At 40.7% G+C, this 7,656-nt stretch overlaps 1 long non-coding RNA gene across 1 annotated transcript; it reads right to left on the bottom strand.

The window, feature by feature from the left end:
* Positions 1 to 534: 534 nt before the first annotated feature.
* LOC117541134 lies at positions 535 to 6,273 on the bottom strand. Its single transcript, XR_004568273.1, has 3 exons — positions 6,134 to 6,273; positions 5,950 to 6,048; positions 535 to 1,830 (listed from the first exon to the last, which is right to left on the bottom strand). It is a non-coding gene; the product is annotated as an uncharacterized LOC117541134 (long non-coding RNA).
* Positions 6,274 to 7,656: the final 1,383 nt, after the last annotated feature.

Here is a 7,656-nt window from a genome sequence, read left to right as displayed (position 1 = left end):
CTGCAGTAGATCGCGAGGCCCTCTTTGTATACGGCATGTGCTAACTTCTATGGCCTCGGGCTGGAAATATACATCATCAGCCACCTAGACAGGGCCCCACCTGGACTCCGGTGACACACACACACACACACACTGAAACATGTCTCCTCTGTAACACTCTGTCTAAACATGTTTCCTGTATGACGATGAGCTTCTGTGCTGCCCTCAATGATGTCATCACACACACACGCACACACACACACACACACACACACACACACACACACACACACACCTTCACCAGGCATTTCACAGATGTTTTTATCATAGCTAACCAATCAGACGTGAGGTTGCATGTCAGGACACTTTGCTGACAAACATGCAGCTGCAGCGTGATGTCAGACATGTTGGACTTCTTATCAATATCTTATTGCCACAGCCTGGTTTAAATGCTGCAACAAATATAGAAGACCAAATGAGTTTAACAGTGACAAATATGCATAATGATTTACAAAGAAACAATAAGTAACAAAACAAACAACAATAATCAGCAGCAGCATTTGAAAGCATTTTTATTCTGTACTTAGGACACATTTGAGGTATTTGATTTTATGCTACTGTATACTTCTAATCCATTACATCTCAGAGGGAAGTATTTCATGTTTTACTGGTTTATATTTGTTTTGCAGCTTTAGTTACCTTACAAATGCAGATGTTCGTATACAAAAAGCTTATCAAATATGATTGTTTTGTCATTAATAAATTACTGAACAGTTAATACGGGACAAATATTTGAAATCATTTGAATCACCACTGATAATCAGAAATCTCAGCATGTTGGGATGTGCACATGTTTTGTTAGCTGCACAATTTCACACAGCCATACCTTTTTACATCAGTTACTATTTACTAAATATAATAAACTAAAGGTTTGTTTCATTACTTCTTAATAAATGTGCATATTTATTACTTTAAACTGTGTCTGGCATTCCTTTCTTTGTCACAGTCTTTGCAGAAAACTGTCGACTCTGTACGTGAATTGATCAAAATGATCCCCACTGATGAAGGTGTTGTTGTTTCAAATACATTTTAGTCAAAAGGTTAAGTCTATAATCATGCATTTATAAAGCTTGTTAACATATTTTATTTGAAGTTCACTCCTAGACTCGGGTTGTTTAATTAGCAGGTAAACTATCTCACATAATCCAATTTGTTTTTGGCCCAGACCGTTTGTGAGTAATTCTCTTCTGCCTTAATGTGTTGTTACAGCTGGAAATATCTTTATTATTTAGAAACATCTTAAACCCAGAATGTCTCTGTCTGTATCGAACAATAACTGCTGTGTTTTGTAAGGAATAGTCATTGCTTTGAAAAAAGGTTAAGTCTATCAGTTTAAATTATTCCCAGCACCATTTGAAAATACTTACACAGCTCAATACGTTAATACCCAGTGAACAATAAATCAGTGTGCTGAAAGAGAATTGGTATGCACCTGGAGACAGAAACCTGCAGGTCAGGTTTGGATGGAGAGAATTAAGGAACGGAGCATAAACAGGAACCTGATTGCTCTCATGTGAAGTGGTGAGATCACGCAGGGTGACGTAGTCCTCTGCACGACACATCCTACTCTCTCTCACAAATACACCCGACAACGTCGATAGATAAAGTCTGGAAGCTGTGGACAGGTTTGCGTGTGATGGGCGTGTCTCGTCTTGTAACGTAAACCCAGTAGTGTAGATTAATGAAAGTGTTTTGACCCTATGACCCAATATCTGGGATTATGCAACAGCTTCCTCTTTGAGAGACAAGCGAGAACATTCCAGTCTCATTCCCTGATGACACACCGAATCCCTGACGAGGAGGAACAGACACAGACAGAAAAGAGAGACACATGATGTGATTAGTATTTTGGAATTAGTGGCTCAAAATGTACATTAACAGCTAAATACTTTGCAAAAAAATGACTTATTGAATGTATTTTTTAAGTACTTACCAGTATAATCAATGAAAAACTATTAAAGAATCCAAATGATAAGGATTCAGAATAAGAATACTTTATTTAGCATGAGAGACATTTTGTTTTATTGACAGTTGCTCTATTGGAATACAAAATAAATAAAGTAAAATAAATGGTGTATAAACATGTGAAGTCTAAGTAAAAATGTGCAATAAAAATATATAATACAACAATTTAATTGAAAATGTTCATAAAAGAACAAGAAGTTAAAGTAAAAATGTGCAAAACATATGAAAATAACACTCAGAGATATGTAACATGTGTATATTACAATTTATATAGTTGTGTATCAGTGTTGATACAGATATACATGCTGAAAATACCACATTATTGCTCGAAATGTACAGTGTACCTAATAATAAGTGAGTTTTACTGAATATCTGAAGACACACTGACAGAAACACAATGATATGACAGTAACACCAATCAAAATAAGGCTGGGTTTATGGTGATAGTGAAAAGGAAACGGATAGAAAAAGTCAGACAGGGTACAGTTAGTTATGACTTCATGCTGACACACCAGCAGCTGTATTATTGGCCGACGGTTCACCAGCGCTGATAAGACCTCAGCGCTAACCTTATAAGGGCATCATCCCTCTTACTCATTTACTATCTGCCCGACTGAAAGGCTAACTGTTCGGGACGGGCTTCAACCTCAGATGATCTGCATTCCCATAAAGTTGCTTTCATTATCAACGCTTCCACACTTCTTGCCTGTTTGTCAAGCCTCTCAGTTCCTCCCGTCTCCTCCCACATTGTAATTCCTCACACTCGTCTTCTTCTTCTGTCTTTACTCTCCGTCCCTCTCTCATTATTTTGTTACTGTGTGACCGTGCGTTCACCTCCTGTTAGGTAAGGAGGTCAGTCAGCATGCATTGCACACAGACACACACACATGAACACACACCCCCAGAGAAGTGGTACAATCCAGCTACAGCCAGATGTGTGTGTGTGTGTGTGTGTGTGTGTGTGTGTGTGTGTGTGTGTGTGTGTGTGTGTGTGTGTGTGTGTGTGTGTGTGTGTGGCCTAGCATTACTATACTTGTGGGGACCTAAATCTGTTTACACAGTCACGTGTGGGGACTCGCCTCCCTTATGGGGACAAATTGGAGGTCCCCATAAGGGGAATCATTCATTTTAGGGTGAAGACTTGGTTAGGTTTAGGATTAGGGTAAGGGTAAGGGTTAGGGTTAGGGTTAGATTTAGGCATGTGTTGGTTATGGTTAAGGTTAGGATAAGTCTCCAGGAAATGCATGTAAGTCAATATAATGTCCCCTGAAGTGATGTATACATGGTATGTGTGTGTGTGTGTGTGTGTGTGTGTGTGTGTGTGTGTGTGTGTGTGTGTGTGTGTGTGTGTGTGTGTGTGTGTGTGTGTGTGTGTGTGTGTGTGTGTGTGTGTGTGTGTGTGTGTGTGTGTGTGTGTGTGTGTGTGTGTGTGTGTGTGTGTGTGTGTGTGTGTGTGTGTGTGTGTGTGTGTAAGTGGGAGTGACTGAAGTCTTCGGGGTGAGAGAGGATGAGGGTGGGCCCGGCCTCCAGCTCCAGAGTCATAGAGAGGAAAACCCTCCCACAGGAAACCAGTGCTCCGCTCCACATGGCCTTTTAAGGTAAAAAACTCCCCAAAACTCTCCTCACTGGGGAGTAGGGCTAAGATATAGCCACATTTAAAGCTACAGAGGAAGAGAGAGTGCTGGGAAAAGCAGGGTGGAAGTCTGTGAGTGAGGAAAGACTTCATGAAATGTTAAACCAAATTCAAATACTTTAAATCAAGAAGGAAAAGTCTCCCTGTTTTTGTAAATGAATCATGTATTCAAAGTGTAGCCAAAGTGTTGTTAGCTTCAACTCACATTTTCATACCATTTCACTATCAGGGTATTTATGACTAAAGGCACACATTCTTCTGGTCATGACGGTATCTTTATGAGATGATAAATATTCACAGAGTCTCTGAGTCATTAAGTGGAGAGGAGTGTGGGAAACAGACCAAATGCATTTCTTCCACATGGGAAAATCAACTGTTATTTAAAGTGTAAACAAGAGATGCATCTACACTAAGGGAAATGTTTGTGTATTATCAAGAGAGTTACACAAGTTCCTATAGGTCATTGTCTCCTTTAGTAGATTAGATTGTTCCATTTAAAGTGAGCTTAAGGAAGAAGTTGTTAATATATGTAAAAGCTTGACAACACTGAATTGTTGGGGACGTCTAAACAAGTTACTCAAATCCGAAATGTGTTTAAGTTGAACTGTCTTTGTCTCCTTTGTCATGTGTCTGTGTTTGTCGTATCGTATAATTTTTTGCCCAATGTTTAGACTGATGAAACATGTGTGGTTTTGGGGGTATTTGGTTAGTGTGAAGGTTTTTTTTAGCATGTGAATGTCTCTGTATAATACATACATTTCTCTCGTCTCAGGGTTAAGGAAGTCAGGACCAAAAAGGCAGAATTAAAGAGGGTAGACCGGTATAAAAGTACAAACAAAAGTGAGCGTTGTTAAATTAAAGCTGGGACAAAAAACTGGAGGAGCAGGCAAGGAAAGGACGGTATAGCAAAATAAAACGAGGAACAAACCGAGAAGACATGAGCTGCATCTCACTTCGGTTAAATTGATTCCTTGCGTCCCTCACTTGCGTCGTTTCCCTGCGACTAGTCCCTCCCACCAGGGAAGCATGGAGAGACGCAAGGAAACCACGAGAAGCAGGGATATTAGTTTTAAGAGCAATGGGACGGAGCGTCACGTGAAGCGACGTCCGTTTGTGATGACCCCGCACAGCTGATCGTCTGACAGCAGCCAGATCAGTGCATGCGCTGCATCGTCCAATCAGTGAGCGATACACAGTAAGGGGGCGGGGCGAGTGTCTGAGGATTTCACCGGAGGATGGTCTGGTAGTTCCTCGATTATCGCTCCTCCGTTATCGATCCTCCGGCACAAATAAGGCCACTGGGACGCTACTCAAGATGGCGCAGACAAATCAAAAATGAAAAATAAGAGAAGTGAGACGCACCCTTGGAGAACTCAGGAGAAAATCTAAGAGAGAGCCAGAGAATCAGGAACTGCACATCATTGACTATAAATTGACAGTGAACACAAGGGAAGAGAGGGATATGACAAAACTAATCACAAAGACAACACACAGCTGGAGAAGGCAGGACAAACTCAAGGACAGCAGGTGAACACCATGAGACAATCACTGCCCTATTACTTGTAAAGGGACCTTGGGTCTCTTGAAAGGCGCTATATAAATCCAAGCTATTATTATTATTATTACTGAGGCGGGAAAAACAAAGATAGGAAGTAAAACAAGACACAAGGAAGGCATTTCAAAAATAAAACAGGAAACCAAAACTAAGATCATGACATTAGTAAGATATATTCTAAATACTTGCTGTTTAGTGTCTGGGCCGTTTTAAAGCTTCAGATCGCTTATTATGGAGTCACATGACATATGTCTGTGAGATCTGTGCTCTTCCAAAAACAACCACCGTAGGTACTATTTATACGCCGAAAACGGAAATAATCTCCTTACCATCCATCAAACTACTGGACGTAGATTCTGAAAGTAAAATATACACTTCTCGCTAGAAATGTAATGAAAAAAACGTTATAAAGTAACTATCCTACAATTTCGGATTTTCACTGAAAAAAAGTTGGGTGTTTTTTAGTTTTCACTACGGGAATGTTCACGATCACGTGACATTGGCAGACTGTCCGCTTCCATGAAAAACGACTCGGTTGGTCGTATTAGATCGGAAGAATCAACCTATTTAGTCGTATGGAGGACTTGTTATGTCTTGTGATTGTTCTTGTATTCTTAGCTCTTTGTGAATAAAATGACTTGAATGAAATGAGCTTTGTGGGACATGACTGTATTCTGCTGTTGGAGACATGTCACACAAGACATGTAATCATGTACAAACATTTAGGTGTTACACAAGGATAGTTTTATATCATTACCTGCGATCTGTAACACTCCTGATGACTTGTTGAGGAAGTCCAGAGAGAAGTTTGAGCAGCTCAAACTCCAGGGATAGTAAAATCGGTCTGAAGTCCAGACTGAAATATCGAAACAACAATTTGATGGATTTCCATGAAATGTAATACCGACATTCATGGTTCCCAGAGGATGAAGCGTACTGACTTGAGTGATTCTCCGAGTTCTCTGCAGACATTCACGGCCCCCTCAGGATGAGATGACGTGAGGCACTGCGTTGGCCTAACCTGTGCTTGTAGACATTCCTGGAGGATTATTTTGTAACGTGAAAGTTGTGTGCCGCTTCGCTCAAGATTCCTGCAAGAAATGAGAAAATAATTGTGATAATTTTACAGAGTTGTGAAATCTTGATTGGTTTGAACCCCTTTGCAGCGTTTTGGCATCTGTGAAGCCTTCAATTTCATGGATCTGTTACTCAAAGTGGACGTCCTGGATCGAATTTCATGTCTCACCGGTGCCTGAAGCAACATCCCCCACATCCAGGCCTTGTGTTTAAATAAAACTGGAAAACATGTATAGTTATATTTACTGATGCTGTTCACAAACTGACTGTTATTGGGTTTTTGGCGGGCAGGTTTACACCAAAAAGCATATATATACTACAATATCATATACTTGCAGTCTGTGGATTCTCGTGTGTGTGTGTGTGTTACCCTCACAGACTTTATATTGTGTGATTCCTGCCCCAACGAGGCCCTGACAACATGTTAACTCGACCCTCGTTTCCCTTTATTGCCTCTATCACTACCAAACAATGTGTGTGTGTGTGTGTGTGTGTGTGTGTGTGTGTGTGTGTGTGTGTGTGTGTGTGTGTGTGTGTGTGTGTGTGTGTGTGTGTGTGTGTGTGTGTGTGTGTGTGTGTGTGTGTGTGTGTGCGTTGGTGCTGCCTCATCTTGCCCTCGGTTATCTGGCCTATCATTTGCCTCTCTGGCATTGTTCACAGAGTATGTGTAAATAAAGTTCCCTGTGGTTGAATGGCTGTAATGAGAGCCTGTCCAGCTCCAGTTATTCAGAGTGTTTATCACCTCATCACACTCATTCATGAGAAAGAGGGGCTGACAGGGAGAGAGGAAGGAGAGGAGGGCAAACATACAGTAGACCTTTCCTAGTGGCGCCGGAGAGAGAGGACTGAAAGCAAGAAATGAAAAAAGAAAAAAATGTCTGGGATCTCGTGTGTTGAATTAGAAGAGAGGGCTATTGAAATCATAATGAATCAAATGTGTTCAGATCTTGTTGTTTATTGTAGTATTTATTGCATGATGTCACACTCAGATATGTATGTATTGCCTTTTAAGCCCTGCACATGGGATGTATTGGGATAACTATATGAGATGTTCTTATTTCTGTTTAATTACCTGAAACTAAGAGTTGTGTTTTGGTTACATCAGAATTAGCCCTTTAAATCTAAATAGGGAGTTGGTCCTCTTCCATGGAGTCCACCATGTTGCACCATCATGGTCTACAGTAGCCAAGAGCAAACCAAACGTTTGTTCTAGAGCAGGGGTGTAAAACTCAAGGCTCGGGGGCCAAATCCGGCCCACGACTTCATTTCATGTGGCCCCGCAAGAGCTTGCAAAGAATATAACATGTTTGTTATACGGTTACATGCCGATTTACAGAAACACATTGCCCATAAACTACATGTCCCACAATGCATCTCAAATTAGACT

Source organism: Gymnodraco acuticeps, unplaced genomic scaffold, assembly GCF_902827175.1.
Source record: "Gymnodraco acuticeps unplaced genomic scaffold, fGymAcu1.1, whole genome shotgun sequence".
Lineage (NCBI taxonomy): Eukaryota > Metazoa > Chordata > Actinopteri > Perciformes > Bathydraconidae > Gymnodraco > Gymnodraco acuticeps.
The sequence above is the reverse complement of the archived record's forward strand: the minus strand, read 5'-3'. Positions and strand labels throughout refer to the sequence as shown.